Source organism: Bombina bombina, chromosome 8 (assembly GCF_027579735.1).
Source record: "Bombina bombina isolate aBomBom1 chromosome 8, aBomBom1.pri, whole genome shotgun sequence".
NCBI lineage: Eukaryota > Metazoa > Chordata > Amphibia > Anura > Bombinatoridae > Bombina > Bombina bombina.
This window is the reverse complement of record NC_069506.1, coordinates 96,335,719-96,357,119: the sequence shown is the minus strand read 5'-3', so window position 1 is coordinate 96,357,119 and position 21,401 is coordinate 96,335,719. Positions and strand designations below refer to the sequence as shown.

Below are 21,401 nucleotides of genomic sequence, written 5' to 3'. Positions count from 1 at the left end.
AACCCAACAATGTTCTTTTGTGATTTAGACATAAACATACAATTTTATAATAAGTTTCTAATTCACTTCTATCAAAACATATGCTTCGTTCTCACTATATTCTTTGTTGAAGAGATACCTAGGTAGGGGGCTACTCAACATAGGGCCCTGGTGCAATTTTTTTTGGAGCCCCCCAAAGGTAACACAGTAGAGATAGATAGACAGACAGATAGATAGATTAGATAGATAGATGGATAGATAGAGTTGCAGTGTGCCGGAAAATGGAAAAGAAAAAGAAAATGTCAAAAAATAAACCTACTGTTAATTTGAAATTCAGAGTAAGAATTAAGTGATTGTCTTTTTATTATGCACTTATTAATTATACAATTCTACTGCATTGAGTGATCCCTTTGCAGGCGTTATTAAACACATAGTTACATGCAAGCAACAGTGCAATAATACAATGCTATAACACTATACACATTTATATCCCTTTAAATGGACCGCAAATGATAAAAACAGCAGCAATTTATTGCAAAGTTTATAGTAGAAACATTCATGCTAGAAATGAAAAGATAAATCCTCTTTAGCACTAAGGATGGTACATACTTGTTTCTATTATACCCTGGATGCCCCAAGATACTGCTCTATTATGTCTCTATTGGAAATAATAAACTACTGAAGGATATGAACTAAAGGATGTATATAGTTCAGTTATCATACATCATCACCGGGAAGAGTTTTATCATCACGTAAGTATTCAGGGGGCTGCAGGCGACGAGCACCTGACGCTCGCATCACAAACGGAATAATTCTTGTGACTGGCGCGAATAATGTAGTATCATAGCTGCCTCAGGGGAGAGATCTACTTTCACATTTAAAGGCAACAAGTCAAATTACTCCGATATATAAATAAATACGTGTTTAGTTTTTTTTTAAGCCATCAATCTCCCTTCTGACAGCTTTCATTAGTTAGGACTATCCATTTTATGGCTAACTAGACAGGATAATTAAAGTCACGTAAACGGGAGGTAACATACGCTCCCTCCCACATGGGCATGCAGTGAGAGCACAGATCCAGGGAAAGACAGGGAAGAGATAATAGACTTCCAGGCCTACATTCCAGAACTGCCTGCAATTCAATACTCACGGCTCTTGAGAAATTAAAAAATAAATATTGCCTTGACTCATGGAATGCAAACACAGCTTTCTAAACATTTACTGTATTTTAAACATTTGCCAATATGTACTTATGTTTAGATATAGACAAAATGCACTCAGTGTCTTTACAAGCAGAAATCGCTCACGTTTATGGTGACCTGGGGTCAAGGCTGTTTATAATAAATTTAATTATTTCTGTTTGTGTGATGGTTGAATGTTAGGGAGACAAAGAGAGGACAACATCTGCTAAACCACAGTGTTTCAACTCCAATCCTCAGAGCACACTAACAGGCCAGATTTGTATTATATCTGAACTACAGCACAGGTGAATTAATCAGCTGATCAGTAACCACGGCTACTAACCTGCTCTCAATCATCAGCTGATTATGCCACATGTGCTCTAGTCCAGATATCATGAAAATCTGGCCTGTTAGTGTGCTAGATGCTAGTCTAGTAAATAATGCGTTTCCAAACCACCTACTCACCCACCAAAAACTTACAAACACAAGGTAAAATAAGACTTCACTGGCTATGGCGTAATTTCATGACAATAATGAACTACGACTGTCAGGGTGATGGTAGATTCAATAAAATAACTTTAATATCACTTTAAAATCATAAGATAAAACTGTACTATGTGCAGGTAACATTAGACCGCTGCTTCCCTAACTCTTCTCCACCTCAATCTCCCTCGTCCTGCCCGCGCGTGATTAGCTGTGCGCAGGCAGGGGGCAGCGTTGCACAAGAGTGCAAAATAGCGTTCTTGTACAATGCTGAATTCCGCCAGAGGCGAGCTGCGACGGACAGGGGCGCATATGTACGCCCCTGTCTGCCATAGCTTGCTAAATCGAGCCCATAGTGTAAATCAGCAAATATCTACTGCGTGACAGAAAAAATACACTAGTACGCATCTCAATAAAATAAAACCATGTTACAAATAGCGTATAAAAATACATATAATCAAAACCAGGGATCATCATACTAATCCTGTTTCCAATTTAAATGTGGTGTATTACAAATGATCCTATCCGTTGCATTTTAGCTTTTAGTCTTAAAACTAGCAGAGATTAAAGTGAATGTGAACTTAACAGTGTTGCTTATCGCCATATTATCACTCGCAACAATTTAGGGGGACCTTAATTTATCATTTTTTTGTGTGTACTTGCTAATCCCAAATATATACCTTTTTATCTCATTTTCGGAACCGTGATTCCTCCGCCCGCCATTTTGTCCCTCTATTTGGAAATGACTGACAATAGCGATTGCCAATCCGCTTCCCCCCCCCCCCCCGGGCATTTAACCCCTTTTTTGCAACGTCATGCGCTTATTCTGCGCATTCGTTAGTGTCTAATACCCAGCTTCAGAAGTGATGTGCGTCCACAAGACGCGCATGCTCTATAAGACCAACATTCAATTTCCGGATCAGAACGAAAAGTTGCAAGTAAGTTTGAGGAGGTCGGATGTTAACGCATGCGCAGCCTAAGTCAATCCTATTTTCATGCTTGCGCACATTAAGTATTTTGTATTTTAAAAGCATGCGCAGATTAAGTTCAAAGCTTTTTCACGCATGCGTAAAGTAAGGGCTCCACGGGTGCGCGCTTCAGAGATACGTATAGAGCGGGTGGGACCACTCTATACATCACACTCTGCAAAACAAGGAAGTGCCTGATGGGAGAAGTCGTGGCTAAAAACGGAGCAAAGTTAGTATATCAAATATATTATAAATGATTTCTTTTTATTTTTTAAAAGTTGACGGTTTGAATCACCATGTGTAATCGAAGTATTAGGATCCTTGAGTAGTTGGAAACTGTACATTCACTTTAATACCTCTGCAAATAACTAAATTAGAAAGTACCTATATATTATGTATCGTTATACAATGTTGCCGATATCTAGAGTGCCATAATCCAGTTTGACATGTTGAAGTCATTAAATAGGCAGTATACACTAATTTTCATATAACTGCATGTAATAGACACTACTATAAAGAATAATATGCACAGATACTGATCTAAAAATCCAGTATAAAACCTTTTAAAAACTTTCTTAGAAGCACCCAATTTAACACTGTTAATGATATAAGCCTGGGAAACCCAGTGAAAGGGGCTGAAATAGCAGAACCTCCCCCATCCCCTGCATATGAAAAGATCCATTATACAAACAGAAGCAGTCTGAAGTCTGTATACATCAGTATACAACTAAAACTTTGGGGCTTGGTTAGGAGTCTGAAAATCAGCACAATGTTATTTAAAAATAAGCCAAACTATACATTTTTACAAAAACACATCCAGATGGGCTATATAAATGGATTATCTACAAAACATTTATGCAAAGAAAAATCTAGTGTATAATATCCCTTTAAGGACGCCCCTTTACACACCTCAACCAATCTCTACCATAGCTCATAGACCAGGGGCGAACGACACTTCCCTTGACTGGGAAATACTCAGATATGATTGGTCTGAACAGGCTTCTACTTTACTGTCCCTTTAAAGGGACAGTAGAGTAAAAAAAAAACTTTCATGATTTAAATAGGACATGTCATTTTAAACAACTTTCCAATTTACTTTTATTACCAATTTTGCTTTGCTCTCTTGGTATTCTTAGTTGAAAGCTAAATCTAGGAGGTTCATGTGCTAATTTCTTAGACCTTGAAGACTGTCTCTAATCTGAAAGCATTTCGACAGTTTTCACCACTAGAGGGCGTTAGTTCATGTGTTTCATATAGATAACATTGAGCTCAGGCACGTGAAGCTCCTAGGTGTCAGCAATGATTGGCTTAAAATGCAAGCCTGTCAAAAGAACTGAAATAAGGGGCAGTTTGCAGAGGCTTAGATACAAGGTAATCACAGAGGTAAAAAGTATATTAATATAACTGTGTTGGTTATGCAAAATTGAGGAATGGATAATAAAGGGATTATCTACCTTTTTAAACAACAAAAATTCTGTTGTTTACTGTCCCTTTAAATTCCACTTTTATATGCAACAAAGACAATAATTGTATGTCTGTTTTATTTGTGATGAATGATAGAATGGTCAAGTAGAACATCTGGTAGATACCAGCCGCAACAAGAAGCTAACAATCACTTATATTTCTGTATACAATTACCAGCCATACATATATGCGCTACTGTGCAAGGCAAACGGTTCAGTGGCAGAGCTCTAGAAAATATTATGACAACTAACTCATTTCGTCTGTATTCTGTTTGTGGTTTGACTTACTTAGCTGTCCCAATAGAAACCAGATGTAACCTCGGAAATGTCTCATTAGGGAGATTCTTTGTGGAAGAACTGAGGTTTTGGCTTCCACACAAGTTTGAGTTGGAGTAAAAATAAAAAAATAAAATAAAAACGCTTTAAGCAAAGGACAAAGGGAAGAGGAAGAGATAGCGGACACAGATAACTTTTCTAAACCTAAAAAGAGTTGTGTTTTTTAAAAAAAAGTAAAAAAAATTTATATAACTAATAATAATAATAAAAATGGTTCTTCCCGTTTATAGTTTTAGTAAACAGCAACAACAACAAAAAATATTGTTCCAAACAATAAACAGGTAATAATTTAGAATATCTTAAAACATATTTTATGATTCAATAGTCTAATAATCTTAAAGGAACAGTAAAGTCAAAATGAGCCTCATGTTTTCTATGATCTAGTTTGCTTTGTCCACTTGGTATGGTTTATTGATAAGCTTACCTATAAGCAGCAGTTCAGTACCAGGAGATAGCTGCTGATTGATGGCTTGTCATTGTTTACAATTTTATGCATGAAAGAAATACTGTGTTTCATGTCCCCTTAAATTGACAGTCCAGTCAAACTTAAACTTTCATGATTCAGATAGGGCATGCAATTTTAAACATCTTAATTTACCTTTATCATCAAAATTGCTTTGCTCTCTTGGTTTTCTTTGTTGAAGGTTAAACCTAGGAAAGCTCATAGGCAATTTCTAGGCCGCCTCTAATCTCAGTGCGTTTTATAAGTGTCCACAGACAGTGCTAGTTCACGTGTGTCCTAAAGATAACATTGTGCTTACTCCCATAGAGGTATTCATGAGTCAGCACTGATGGGCTACAATGCAAGTTTGTAAAAAGCACTGAGATAAGGGGCAGTCTGAAAAGGCTTAGAAACAAGGTAACCACAGAGGTAAAAAAAAAAAAATCTTGGTTATTCAAAACTGAGGAATAATAGATTATCTATCTTTTTAAACAATACACATTTTCAAGTAGACTATCACTTTAAGTTGCTGTCCTACCCGCAACTAAGCTTCTAAATCTATTTTGATTTATTCTTTGGAAACCATACAAAAATGTTGGTATCTTAGAGGGGAAAAAACATAGTAAAATGTAAAATAAATCTAAGTGTATAACTATAATGTATATATTTTGTATTTTGTGTATAGGGTTTTTTAACTAAATGATAGCACACCAACACAATACTATGTTGCTGTTACATATACAATACAGACTAAACAGCGTAAAACATACCAAAATAGACTCAAAGCAGCAAGCAACTATATTGAGAGCTTATCCCCCATACTCTGCTAGAATTTTTTTTTAATTAAAAATAAAGAGCATTTTTTGTGAAACAGAAAAATAAAATGCTGCAGGGAGAAATAGACCTTTTAATATGAAAAGAATATACATGTGCTGTAGTTTTTGCAAACTTTTCTGGCACTGCAGTTGTTTCCAGTGCACATCTAAGAAAAATCGGAGAAAGTTTGAAATTGAATTCATTACAAGAATGTTAAATCTTTCTCTAAATGACAATAAATATGCTCCACTGCCCTGATGCGGAACAGTTAAATACTTGTGTGTTCACCTGGTAATGAAATGGATAAGACTCAAACAGATTAAGCCAAAATAACAGGACAAATTCTTCCTGCCAAACTGCCTGGGAAACAGTTTAAAGTGTATAATCTTTGGATTGATTGCTGCACTGGGAGGCACATAAGCGCTGTTAGGACTTTATGAACTCCTATTGTACAATATACAGAGGGCATTTATACACTGTGTATAAGATAAAGGTCTTGGAATGTTCTTAAACTGAACTTTCATGTTCCAGATAGACCATGCCATTATAAGAGGCATTCAATTTTTCTTCTATTGTCAAAATAACTTTGATTTTTTGTTATTCTTTAGTGAGAAGCATTTCCAGGTATACTCAGAAGCATCAATACTCAACTGTGATCTAGCTAGTGATTGTTGGCTACACACATATGCCTGTTGTCATTAGCTCAGCAGATGTGTTCAGCTAGGTTTAAGTAGTGCAGTTACTCTGGAGCTGATTCTATCTATGTGTTTAACTCCTTTGCACAGGTAAAACATATTGTTATATGCAAGGAACAGTTCAATAATAAAATGTACTAACAACTTTTTGCACATTAATGTTCCTTTAATGATAAAACGCCACTTGTGTAATTAATTCAAATTAAAAAGTTGAGTGCTTAAAGGGACATTCCAGCCAAAATTGGAATCCACATGGATGCATTTCAGTTTTGAATAGAAGCAATATTCTAAAATACCTGTATTAGCAAAAGTTGTTCTAATAAAAGCTATAGCTGTTTCAGGGTTCATTTTATACATGTGAAAATAAATGTGATAGCAGATGTCAAAAAAGACAACAAGTATAATAAAGTTTTCAATAAAAGATTAAAATAGCTAGAATATATTCAAAATATAAAGGATATGTCCAGTGAGTGATGTCATCAAATCCGATGGTCTTGAAAAACTCCTCAAAGTGAAAAAAGAAAAAACAATATATAGTGTAACTCTGTGATGTACCGAATGGGAACTTCCTTGAAAAAGACGTTGGTTAGGGTGAAACGTACGTCGGATTTTATCTCCCTCCAGGGACTCATCCATTTATACCCAATTATTTTAGAAAAGGAGTGTAGACCCTGCAGGTACTGGAAGCGGAGATCGAGAGCGGTGTGAACGCTGCCCTGTATCCGCATCCATCCGCATTAGGGGTAAATCACTCGCAGTTAATATTGACTATTCCTAGAAAGGACTCTGATCACACATATGTATGTTAGCGTATTGGATGTTTTATTGTATTTTATATGTATATTTTAATAAATTGTTCTTTATGAAGCCCTTGGGAGACTGTGTGCCTGCCAGTATAAAAGCGGGTGTGTGAAGTGAATGAACTTACTATAGCTCCATCTCATGTGAGTAAGATACCGTCTAAACACATTCTCTTTACCATTGGGTACATCACAGAGTTACACTATATATTGTTTTTTCTTTTTTCACTTTGAGGAGTTTTTCAAGACCATCGGATTTGATGACATCACTCACTGGACATATCCTTTATATTTTGAATATATTATAGATCTTTGGATCTTTTATTGAAAACTTTATTATACTTATATTTTTTGACATCCGCTATCACATTTATTTTCAAATTTTTTATTTTTGTGATTGGTTTACACTTTTATATATACTTCCATTTTATAGATGCCATGATGAATTTTTAAAACCCCAGCATATAAAAATGAACACTGTAATCCCATAGAGACATTTTGGTATGACCATGTTCATAACATACAGTTTATGCACCTCACTCTAGCTATGGGAGCTACCATTTTGGAACCTAGGTTTCACTGCAGGTAACTGGAGAAACTGAACACGTCAGAACTGGAATGCAGTGAAAGCCAGATCCCAACCTGGTAGCACCCATGTCTAGATGAAGGCGGGAAATAACCTCACTACTATGCTTATAGAATGTGTTTAATCTCCATTTAAGGAACAAGTTGAAGACTATAATTAGAGTAGGGAATATAACATTTAAATAATCTAGAGCAGTGTTTTTCAACCGCGGTCCTCAAGAACTTCCAACAGGCCAGGTTTTCATTATAGCTGAACTAGAGCACACAGGTGAACTAATCAGCTGATCAGTAACCATGGTAACTAACATGCTCCCACCCATCTGCTGATTATTTCACCTGTGCTCTAGTTCAGCTATAATAAAAACCTGGCCAGTTAGGGGGGCAGTTGACAAACACTAATCTAGAGCTTTCTTGCTATACACTTAAAGGGACACTGAACCCAAATTTTTTCTTTTGTGATTCAGATAGAGCATGCAATTTTAAGCGACTTTCTAATTTACTCCTATTATCAATTTTTCTTTGTTCTCTTGCTAGCTTTATTTGAAAAAGAAGGCATCTAAGCTTTTTTTTTGGTTCAGAACTGTGGACAGCATTTTTTTTATTGGTGGATTAATTTATCCACCAATCAGCAAGAACAACCCAGGTTGTTCACCAAAAATGGGCCGGCATCTAAACTTAAATTCTTGCATTTCAAATAAAGATACCAAGAGAACATTTGATAATAGGAGTAAATTAGAAAGTTGATTAAAATTGCATACTCTATCTGAATCACAAATGAAAAAATTTGGGTTCAGAGTCCCTTTAACAAGAGACTGATAATTTGATGGATATGGAGGTCTATGTTAGTTGGATATACAGTATGAGAGGTCTATTTTTATTTAAAAACAACAGGAACATTAAATAGGCCCCCCTGAATAAGCAAATCTCACATCTAACAAAGTGTAGACTAATCTTGAGAAATGCCCAATTTCCACACCTTAAAGAGGAGCTGTTCTGCTAACAGAATCTGGTGCAAGGTTGGCTTTTTCATATAAGAACGTGTTATGGCTCCCAGCCGCCCTCAGACGCACATCACCCCTCCCTGCCCATCTGGCTGCCCTTGTCTTAGACTTTCAATCTCACAGTCTGTGGGTCCGCACAATGGTGTCCTATGTTTGGGAGGGAATGCTGCCCTCTGGGAAAATCTCCAGCACTAGCATTCTCGCAGCTTCAAGAAAGAAAGAACCTGTTTGTACTCCTGCAGCACGATGCTCTGCGGGACAAGGAAGAGATAAGAACAAGGCTGACCACTGCACATCTTTCCATTTGGCTTAAAGGGACAGTCTACACCAAAAATGTTATTGTTTAACCCTTTGAGTGCTAAGCATTTTCCCACCTGGGTGCTAAGCTTTTTTAAGTTTTATTTTGTTTTTTTAAATGTTTAACTTCTTTTTTTTCCCCCCCAGATCCCCAATAATTACACTGTTTGAAAGGTTAGGCGATTACCTTTCCAACAGTGGGTCTTGGGGGTCTGTAGCTGCTTAGATGCCTGAGATACAGGCTTCTAAGCAGCATGCCCCCTGCTCCTATATTTAACATTGTTAAGTATAAAGTTGGGCGGTGACGTCATCACGTCATTGTGCGTGATGTCACCACGCAAAACGTGATGCCCCCACGATGCCTGTCACTCTGGGAAGGAGCCCCCACGATGCCTGTCACTCGATCGTCGGGGAAGGAGCCCCCAAATCTCCCTCAAGGTGGGAGAGTGCTAGTGACGGCTCAGAGCCGTCATTAGCACTCAAAGGGTTAAAAAGATAAACGCCTTAAAGGGATAGTCTAGTCAAAATCAAAACTTTCATGATTCAGATAGAGCATGCAATTTTAAGCAGCTTTCAAATTTACTCCTATTATTCATTTTTTTCATTCTCTTGGTATAAATAGCCCTGAGATAAGGGGGCAGTCTGCAGGATACAAGGTAATCATAGAGGTAAAAAGTATATTAATATAAGTGTTGGTTATGCAACACTGGGGAATGGGTAATAAAAGGATAATCTATCTTTTTAGACAAATATTTTGGCGTTGTCTGTCTCTTTAAATGAAATCTGAGCCTGGAAGGAGAAATCCCATGAGTTAGGGAGCCATAGTTCCTAAAATATTTCCACTGGCTACTAAAGAGATATGAAACAGTGATTCTTTAGTTAGAAAAAATAATAATAATATAAAAAAAAGTTAAATCAAGGTAACCATAAAAAGACAGATTGTATAAAAACAGCAAACAACTTACTTGTTTTCTTGCAAAATTAGCACTTAGACATTTTCAGTGTTGCCGCTGCCTTTAGTGAGATAACAGAGCTACTATTATAAAACTTAATTTCTACTGCCACATGATTTCTGCAGCTAAAATCCTCTACTGAGCATTGACAAGAAATGGACTGCAGCTAAGGCTGGTGTCTCCTAGCAACCACTTCAAAGGAAATGCTACTCCTTTGCCTTCATGTAAAAACAGGAAGTAATGGACCCTGTAAAAGTGAAGTTAAAAAATAAAATAAAAAGGTAGGATCCTTTAAAAAAATGATGAATAATAGATACTGCAATGATTTTTTTTATTAAGTAATCTGCTTAGTGCTTTTTAATTACAACGAAACGGCACTGATTTGTTAGACTCGAACATTTAATTTTTACATTATTAACCCTAAAGATCTATGGGCTAAATTACGAGTAGAGCGCAAACTTTGGCGCCAAAGCAATAAGTGGTATATTGATAGGGTTTGTGCTCATCGGGCCTACCGCTCGTATTACGAGTTGAAAGTAAACACAGTAGCTAGAATTATTATTTAATATTATTATTATTATAATATCTATATAATAATAATAAATAATATGTGTGTGTACATATGATCTATGAATTTATATGTATTTACAAACATATATACACAAATATAAATACATATGTATACATATACAGAAGTGCATTGGAGCCCTTTGCAGATAAGTAGATGAAGACAGGAAAACGCATTTTTATGCAATACAGGTGGCCCTCGTTTTACAACGGTTCAATTTACACCGTTTCAGAATAACAACCTTTTTTTCCAGTCATGTGGCTGCTATTGAAAAGCATTGAGAAGCAGTGCATTTATTAAAATAGCCAGTAGGTGGAGCTGTCCGCTTGTGTTGCAGCAAAGCCAAGCAATCTGAAATGAATCAGTTTAACCAGACCTGAGCTATCGAGCAGATTTCAAAGGAACAAGATCTTCCTGTCTATAAATCAGTCCAGATTGGAATGCATAGAAAGAACTGTTTTCAGAAAAATGCAAGTGAAGTCTGTGTTGTGCGATTATTTTATTAGGTTTATAATGCTGTTTAGCAAATGTTTTTGTTCATTTAACTTAGTTTAATTATATATTCTGTGTTGTGTGATTATTTTATTAGGTTTAGCATTTAAAGTCTTCATGTCAAAGCTTTAAAAATAATGTATTGGGCGTTACTTATGACAATTTTGAGAGGGGCCTGGAACCTATCTCCCTCACTTCCCATTGACTTACATTATAAACTGGGTTTCAATTTACAAAAGTTTCAATTTACAACAGTTTCGATTTACAACCATTCCTTCTGGAACCTAACCCCGGCGTAAACTGAGGGCTACCTGTATTCATATTTAATAAAGGTTTTAACTATACATTTACTGTAAATATTATACATTCTAATGTTCTGCACATAGCATAAATAGATATTCCTACATATATCTGTATATATCTATACCTACATATAATCATGATAGCCTTGCAGCTATCTAACAGAATACGCCACTGAACCAATCAGGAGTGGCAGTAGCACATTGCTGCTAAACCCAGGCAATTTCCTGCTTGGGATCTGCCCACTTTTCAGGGGTGAAACAAATATTAAAGGGACACTGAACCCAAATTTTTTCTTTCATGATTCAGATAGAGCATGCAATTTTAAGCAACTTTCTAATTTACTCCTATTATCACTTTTTCTTCATTCTCTTGCTATCTTTATTTAAAAAAAAAAATGTAAGTTTAGAAGTCAGCCCATTTTTGGTTCACAACCTGGGATGATTGGACAGATCCAATAAACAAGTGCTGTCCAGGGTCTGAACTGAAAAATGTCTGGCTCCTTAGCTTAGATGCCTTCTTTTTCAAATAAAGATAGCAAGAGAACGAAGAAAAATTGATAATAGGAGTAAATTAGAAAGTTGCTTAAAATCGCATGCTCTATCTGAATCATAAATTAAATAAATTGGGTTTAGTGTCCCTTTAAACTAGGTTAATAAATTCAAAAATGTCATGTTTTAAAAGGACTTCAAAGACAAACTATCATGATTCAGATAGAGCATGCAATGTTATAGATAATAGATATGCCTGCTATCATATTTACTTTAATCTCTTAGTGTTCTTTGTTGAAGAGCATTCCTAAGCAGGCTCAGGAGTATGAACGTCTTTAACTTTATATGGCAGCAGTGTTTACAACAATGTAAAAATGTTTAAAACATTTTTGCAAACTCTACTGACCTGTAGTGCACAACCATGTATAACATGGTGCCACGCATGCACGCTCCTGAACCTATCCAGGTATGCTCTTCGACAAAGGATACCATAAGAACAAAGTAAATTTGCGGATATGTAAATTGGAAAGTTGCTTAAAAATTATATGCTCTATCTGAACAAAGAAAGGTTAACTTTGGCTTTCATGTTGATATAATGGTTTAGAGCATTTAATTTTCATTTAACATTTTGGATTATTCCTGACTCATATATCCAATGTGTTAACCCCTGATAATAATATCAATTATAATTAATACTACTATTATTAGCAAGATGGTTCAGTTGGTTAGTAAAACGACTGCAGTTCCTGTACAGACCACAAGGTCACAGGTTCTATTCCCAGCTGTGCCAACTCAGCCTTTCATCCTTTCAAGGTTGATAAAACAAGTACCATTAAGTTGCGTAATAATTACAGATATTATTTATCAGCTGTAGCTAATCAGTTACGTCTGAGCCTGTGCTCTAAAAAGTTCCCTTGGGGACAAAAGCATTATACAAATAATACAATTAAAGGGGCATTAATCCCAATATCTCTCTTCCCACAAAATGATTAAATATTCATAGATTTAAAGTGAATGCAAATATTAGATTAAAAACAGGGGCACTTTAATTCATTAAAATTTAAATTTTTCCTGTCTTCATCTTAAACTTGACAGCCGCTCCAGCTTCCCCTGGTCGTCGCAAGCCATTTCTGACGTCAGAAATGATGGATCGGTCATCCTCCAATCACAGCTCCCCCCCCCCCCAGGGGAATCAGTTTCTGATTCAACGCTGTAATTGGAGGAAGCTGGATTCCTCATTTTAGACCCAGAGGCTTTGTGACGGATGGAGGAAGCTGGAGCGGCTGTCAAGATTAAAAGGTAAGTATTTTTTCACAACACGAGTGAAATGTAAATTTTGATGAATTAAAGTGCCCCTGTTTTTAATCGAATTTTTAAAAACCGGGCACTTTAGCATAAAAATTTACATTCACTTTAACTATCCATCATCCATATTAAAAAATAAAAAAAAACAATAAAAAAAAAAAAATATATATATATATATATATATATACACACACATACATACATACATACATACACACACACATTTGCATTATCTATTTTGTGTACATTTTCTATTAAATTAAAGGGACAGTCTAGTCTACATTAAATTCATGATTCAGATAGGGCATGCAATGTTAAAAACTTTCCAATTTACTTTTACCATGAAATTGCTTTGATCTCTTGGTATTCTTAGTTGAATGTTCAACCTAGGTATGCTCATATGCTAATTTCTAAGCCCTTGAAGGATGCCTCTTATCTGAATGCATTTGACAGTTTTTCACAGCTAGATGGCGTTAGTTCATACAGATAACATTGTGCTCACGCCCGTGGAGTTACTTATGAGAGGGCACTGATTGGCTAAAATGCAAGTATGTTAAAAAAAATTGAAATAAGGGGCAGTCTGCAGTGGCTTAGATACAAGGTAATCACAGAGGTAAAAAGTGTATTAAATTTAACAGTGTTAGTTATGCAAAACTGGGGAATGGGTAATAAAGGGATTATCTATATTTTTAAAAAATAAAGGGACAGTCAACATTCAAAATAATGATATATAATTCTGCACATAGTGCAGAATTATTTAGCATTATCTTAGCGGCACCTTTATACATCTAAATCATTTCCTGATTCTTTTTTCTAAAGTTGGACTCCGCTCAAGGTTCTACTGAGCAGGTCTTGTTTTTCAAATGCGCTTTGTGGGCGCATTGTCTAGTCACAGCCCGCCTGATTGCGCCATTTAAGTGAATGCAGCTTGCTCCTGCTCTGATCTCGTAGCGGGCGCAAGCTACATTCACTTCAATGGCGCAATCCGGCGGGCTGTGACTAGACAATGCGCCCACAAAGCGCATTTGAAAAACAAGACCCGCTCAGTAGAACTTTGAGCGGAGTCCAACTTTGGGATAATAAAATCAGGAAATGCTTTAGATGTATAAAGGTGCCGCTAAGATAATGCTATATAATTCTGCACTAGAATTATATATTATTATTTTGAATGTTTACTGTCTCTTTAAGTCTAAAAATTGAGAGTGCTTTATCTTGCAACATGCAAAAAAATTATCGCTGCAACAGTTCATCTATATCTGTCCCTAAACTCAGCTCTGAAAATTGAGGCTTTTCTTATATTAAGAATTTGAAATGCACTCTGCTGGCTTCTCATTGCTAACTATGCTACATATCTGTATTGGCTTTAGCAGATAAAAATTAGTCTAGCCTTGTCCGCAGACTAAAGTATGTATGTAACATCTTGCACAATACTTACTGTCCCTTTAAAACTTGTCTGATATATAATTCTATAGTAACACAACAGAAATGTCTTAAAGGGGCAGTATACGCCAATTTTCAGTTAACTGCATGCAATAGACACTACTATAAAGAATAAAATGCACAGATAATGATATAAAAATACAGTGTAAAACATTTTAAAACCTTACTTAGAAGCTCACAAATTAGCACTGTTGACGAGATTAGCCTGGGACACCCACTGACAGGGGCAGATATATCAGAAACCACCCCCCCTGCATATGAAAAGACCCATTATACAAACAGAAGCAGTCTGAAGTCTGTTGACATCGGTATACACCTAAAACTTTGGGGTTTGGTTAAGAGCATGAAAATCAGCAAAATGTTATTTAAAAATAAGCAAAACTATACATTGTTACAAAAACAATCACAGGTGGGCTATATAAATGGATAATGTACAAAACATTTATGCAAAGAAAAATCTAGTCTACAATGTCCCTTTAAAATTCCAAAATGTTTACTGTTACTTCAACTCAGCTTGGTAATTTACTATGCATAAATAGTGAGATCTCTAGAATATAATCTTTTTAATACAAATTAGATTTACACAGTTTTTAACAGTCTAACAGATTATCTGTAGTGTACGCTCCATAAAAATGCGTATCGCAGGGCTGCTTTTGAATGAGTGCTTTTGGAATATTCATTTATAATGAGTATTTTCTTAAAGGGACATTAAACACTACATAAATGCTAGATAGAATGACACATTCAAAGTAAAGATTAGTCTGAGAATAAGATGTACTGTAGATGTATTTTTTAAAGTTTCATTAGTTGTTTAAATATTGACAAAATAAGTGTAAAGTTTTAGTGTCTATAAAACAATGGGAGCTGCCATGTTGTAACTTAGGTTACCTTCTCTGCTGTGGCCAATTAGAGACAGTTAGAAATAGCTCACTAGAGTGTGCAGCCAATGGCTATGTGGAATGTAACAGTGTTCTGAACTTCCATTTCTATCAGGAAGGGAAAGCTCACAATTTCAAAATGGAGTTACTGGAGAAGGGGAAAAAATAAATGATGAAAGTATATTGCAGAGTTGCTCTTTTAAAGGGACACTCAATAAAATTAAACTTTCATTATTCAGATAGAGCATGCAATTTTAAATAACTTTCCAATTTACTTCCATTAACTAAATTTGCTCAGTCTTTTTATATTTAAACTTTTTGAGTCACCAGCTCCTACTGAGCATGTGCAAGAATAAGTGTGTATGCATTTGTGATTGGCTGAGGGCTGTCACATGGTACAGGGGGAGGGGAAAATAAATAACTTTTAAAATTGTCAGAAACAAATCTACTACTCATTTGAAGTTCAGACTAAATCAACTGTGTTGACTGGTCCTTTAAATACATTTTATCATTAGATATTACCATCTCAAAGTGTTTAATGTCCCTTTAAAGTAGAAGAAAGTAACTATTATCACAAGCACAGTTCTAAGTAGTTAGGTACTTTTATCATTTAAATTCTGACAAGCAAAAAAGCCATAAAACAGAAAACTTTGGATGAAAGATATTCACAAACAAAATGGCAAATTACATTAAGCAGATACTTCCAGGTAGAGAGAGGCATGCAGAGAACGCACAGCAGTTGTTTTGGCAGCAACATGATTTAAATAAAGTTTTTCTTTCATGAATATCATACAAACAATTAAGCATTACAGATGTCTATAAGGGTTAAGTTTCCTGGTGACTAAAATGAAGCAACTTTTCAAAGTCATTTAAAAGTTTTCTTTTATTACTTCAATAGTGAAAAAATGCTAATCAATCATTCTAAGCCCAAAAAGGATATTTTCAACAAAGCTTTAAAGCTGTTTCCTGACATTCTTGAATAATTAAAATTAGCATGAAATTTTTAAGTCTTTCAAGATATCATTAAAATTCATTTTCCCCTTCAGAGGAATCTCATTGCCTGAACCACATGTAGGACAAATCACACTCTCCCAAGGACTGAGTGTCACTGTGTCTAGAATTTCTCTCTGCAGACAGAGCACATAGCCTGTATTAAATAAAACTCTCCATCTGAGCAGTTATTAATCAAAATATAGGCAAATACCAATAAAAAAGTGACAGACTATTAAAAAAATCATTGTTCCACCTTAAACTGAGGATTTTGAAATTTATCACAATGCTTTAATTTATTATTTTTATTTTAAAAGGACATTAAACACTACATACATTTTATAAGCATTGTATGTTATTATCCACCTCCCACTAGTCATGGACGCTGCCATATTGAAATCTAGCTTTCACTGTATTTCAGTGGCAATGTGTTTGCACATGTGCAGCAACTCTCATTCAGATACCTAGGTTCCAACATGGCTTCACCTATAATTAGAGAGGGGTGCATAAAACAAATTTCATGTTTAATGTCCCTTTAATGGATTTTCCGGTTCTCAAGGAAACAACTATTTTGTTTCAAAGGAATTGCTCCTGTAAGCCAATGAGCAACAAGCACACTAGTAGGTAAAAGCTGCACTTTTAGTTAGTTTCATGTTAAAATCTTTTTTTTATATATAAATTACATTTTTAATTACATTTACTGCAATATCCTTTTAATGAAATCTTTGTTAAAATACTGACTCTCTCAAGAAAAATGAATATGCTTCAGTATAGATAACTTCTTGGCTGTCCATGACAGATAAACTACATTACTATGCAGATATTGACAGCTCCTGCCCTCATGTGGTTGGCTGTGCACAGGTAGGGGGGCGGGGTTGCACGTGAGCGCAAAGGAGCGCTCGTGTGCAATGTTAAATTCAGGCAGTGGATATAAGCGGTTGGGCGGAAAGGGGTCTGCAGCCCTAAATGCCCAAAGTGCTTATTCTGCCTTGCTTTTTACAATAATGTAGCAAGGAATATTGATTTTGTCAGCCATTTCTCCACATTTAATTAAAAGCAAAATACTGCTGTGACATTGCACGTCCAAAAGAATGAATTGTATTGCACTTCAAAAAAAGAAGAATTGTAAATGTAATTAAAGATTTGTGTTATAATCTAAAAAAAAGTATTTCCAAGTATTTGTAAATTTGTATTTGTATTCGTATTTCACAAACTATTTACAATGATTAAGAATACCACACACTTGCCTTTTTGACAGCAATCTTATTCCATAAGATTTAACTAGTATAGGTATTGGCTTCATAGTGAGAACTTTTAGCAGTGTAGGTTGCTGCTATCTTAAAACAACATGAAACACTACTCTAAAATTAAATGTTTAAAGGCACAGTCAAGTCAAAGTTAAACTTTCATCATTCACATAGGGCATGCAATTTTAAACAACTTTCCAATTTATTTTTATAACCAATTTTGCTTTGTTCTATTGGTATTCTTAGTTGAAAGCTAGGTGCTCATATGCTAATTTCTTCATATGCTAATTTCTTAGCCCTTGAAGGCTGCCTCTTATCTTAGTGTATTTTGCCAGTTTCTCACAGCTAGACAGCACTAGTTCATGTGTGCCACATAGATTACATTGTACTCACTCCTGTGGAGTTGCTTATGAGTCAGCACTGACTGGCTAAAATGCAAGTCAGTCAAAAGAACTGAAATAAGGGGCAGTCTGCAGAGGCTTAGATACAAGGAAATCACAGAGGTAAAATATGTATTTGGTTGTGCAAATCTGGGGAATGGGTAATAAAGGAATTATCAATCAAAAAATTCATGTGTAGAATGTCCTTTTAATTATGAGCAGTACTGTCATTTATTTTGCTCCATTTCTCTGTAATTTAACACAAAATGATGGGCTTTCCCAATTATGCGAGAATTGGAAGAGTATACCTCAGACTTTCCTAGCTTTATCGTGACACATCCTACAAAGTGATTGTTTGACCATTTTAGATCTGTCTCTAAATGACCACAGCAGGTGAGATAAAGAAGAGGCTTTTTAAAGGATATGCCAGGAATTGAAAAGCAATTAAAATGATACTTTTTAATCATTTATTTTTAAATGTAGACATTTAGCATTGTTGTATTTAATTGCTAATACATATTGTGCATATAGAAAGAGATTATTAAACATGAATAAGCGGGTGGAAAAAGTTGTAATGATAAACCTATTATAGTATAGTATATGCAATTATCACTTTACCAAGCAGGTCAGAAAGAAAGTCAATTTGTAATGAATAAAGAGATGGTAGTGACATTAAACCGCCATTCTTTTAGAATTTATCCTGTGAAACCACTGCTCTTCTTTTTTGTTAACAAAAGTATAACAATCTGTAATTAGTATACTCTGAATTCATTAGGCAGCCCAAGGTACATTTAAAAATAATTCCAAGAACTTCTCAATTTTCTTACAAGTACCTATATACAAGTGTATAACATTGTTGTAACAAACTGCTGCTATATAGTTCTCCAGATATGTATTTTTTTTTCTAATTGCCTTTTCATCTGAATTATTATCTCCCTTTAACTGAAAGTTATTTAGAGAGACAGATACTGCAGTACTAATTCTGATTGGCTATAAGCTGTATTGTTGAACAGGAACACACCAGCACAAGTATACAAGTATGGAGAAATGTATTTTGACCAGAACATACCACTTTTAGCATGGTGTGTGTGTGTGTGTGTGTGGGGGGGATCATTTCCCTTAGCTACTTGATTTTTCTACACCACAATCTCTCCTCATATAAAATTTCATATCACAGATAAAGTGTTTGTCGTTGGATTCAGTTTTAGAGGCAGTGGGATTACAACACAGCCAGAATACTCCATCAAAAGCCCCTTGCCAACATCTCCCTTCGAGCTGCACATATCACACAGACGCGAGGATATATGATCCTACCACTTGGCTCCTTTAGGGCTCTAGTTGGAAAGGCAAATAATGTATACTTTAAACATAATTTGTTTCAAAAATCCAGACTCTCAGGCTAATGAAGCTTGATTTTCTATGGATTTTATTCTAATGGCTATTTGATTTACTAATTTAATCATGGATTTTTTTTATATCATTTTATTGACATGATTTATTCTGGTATATGAATGGATATTTCTGCACAGTAAAAATGCAGTTTTACATTTGTTTTATTTTTAACTCATTCATCTAAGGATGAAGGTTTTTTTGTCAGGTTTTTCTTAAAGGGGCATGTTAATATATTTACAGTATATATCTACAATTAAAAGGAGATTCAAATCAAAATGTAAACTTCTGTAAAAGAATTCACAATAAATATAAAATATAATTATCCATAAAAAAATAATTATGTGTAATTAAAGGGACACTGAACCCATTTTTTTTTCTTTTGTGATTCAGATAGAGCATGCAATTTTAAGCAACTTTCTAATTTACTCCTATTATCAAATTTTCTTTGTTCTCTTGCTATCTTTATTTGAAAAAGAAAGCATCTAAGCTAAGGAGCCAGACAATTTGTGGTTCAGGACCATGGACAGCACTTGTTTATTGGTGGGTGAATTTATCCACCAATCAACAAAAACAACCCAGGTTGTTCACCGAAAATAGGCCGGCATCTAAACTTACATTCTTGCTTTTCAAATAAAGATACCAAGAGAATGAAGAAAAATTTATAATAGGAGTAAATAAAATAAAAAAAAATGGTTTAAAAAAAATAGCAATTCACTTTCATTATTTATTTTATCTGCTGGAACTTTTTTAGGTTTGCACTCCCCCCACCCCAAAAAAAAGCGTGAATTCCATGGAATGCAGTACTCATTCATTTCTCTCCCTAATTGGCCAAAGCAAAGGAAGTAAGATAAAAACAGACACTTAAAGGGATTTTCAAGAGGCGTGTTCTGGGTTTTCAAAAATAATAAAGGCTTTTAAAATATTTATTTTGAGCTTTGCAATACAGTGATTTTCTTATGCAAACCTAAAAATGGCTTTAATGTCACTTTAATTAATGAAAATAAAGCAAGCGTGTAATATGTACATTCATTATCTTGCTTTTACTGTAAAATACTTTTTGTTCCATACTCCCTAGGGAGATTCCAGCTTAAATTCTATAATCTAATTGTGTTGCAAAATTTCTCAAATTCCTTGGCCTATCTACATACAACACAGTGATTGCTTACAACAGTGGGCAAACTTGTTTATATTTAGTCATAACAGGGTTTACAAATAATTTATTACTGACTGCCACTTTGTTACATCGATTTGTAGAGTTATCCATCTTTTAAATGCTTAGAATATGTATTCTGTTTGTAATTTAGGGCTTAGCTACTAATACTGTTACTGTTTCAAAGACAAAGGCTTTTTTGTTAGTATAAGTCACAGGATTTTGCAAACTCTAGAGCAGTTAAATGGACATGAAACACACATTTTTCCTTCCATGATTCAGAAAGAGCATGCCATTTTAAACAACTTTCTAATTTACTTCTATTATCTAATTTGCTTCATTCTCTTGATATCCTTTGTGGAAAAGCATATCTAGGTAGGCTCAGTAGCTGCTGATTGGTGGCTGCACGTGATTGGCTCACCCATGTGCATTGCTATTTCTTCAACAAGGAATATCTAAAGAATAAAGCAAATTAGATAATTGAAGTAAATAGGAATGTTGTTTAAAATTGTATTCTCGATCTGAATCATGAAAACATTTTTTTGGGTTTAATGTCCCTTTAAGGAATTCATCACCTGAAAACCCACATGATCATACAGTATTTACCTTATCCCCTTTGATCGGACCAATCACAGACCAGGTGTAAATAAATTCCTGCATTGATATAATCAATCACTGTGCAGCATATAAATGGATCAGACAAATTGTATTCAATCCTCTCTCGGGCACATTTTATTTTAATCTACTTACAGAGAGCTTATTTTGAGTA

The 21,401-nt window shown here is 35.0% G+C and overlaps 1 protein-coding gene across 2 annotated transcripts in view; it reads right to left on the bottom strand.

Annotated features, from left to right (window-relative positions):
- AGRN (agrin) overlaps positions 1-21,401 on the bottom strand; it is a 735,367-nt gene that overhangs the window by 551,042 nt on the left and 162,924 nt on the right. The gene's annotated exons all lie outside the window — the stretch shown is intronic.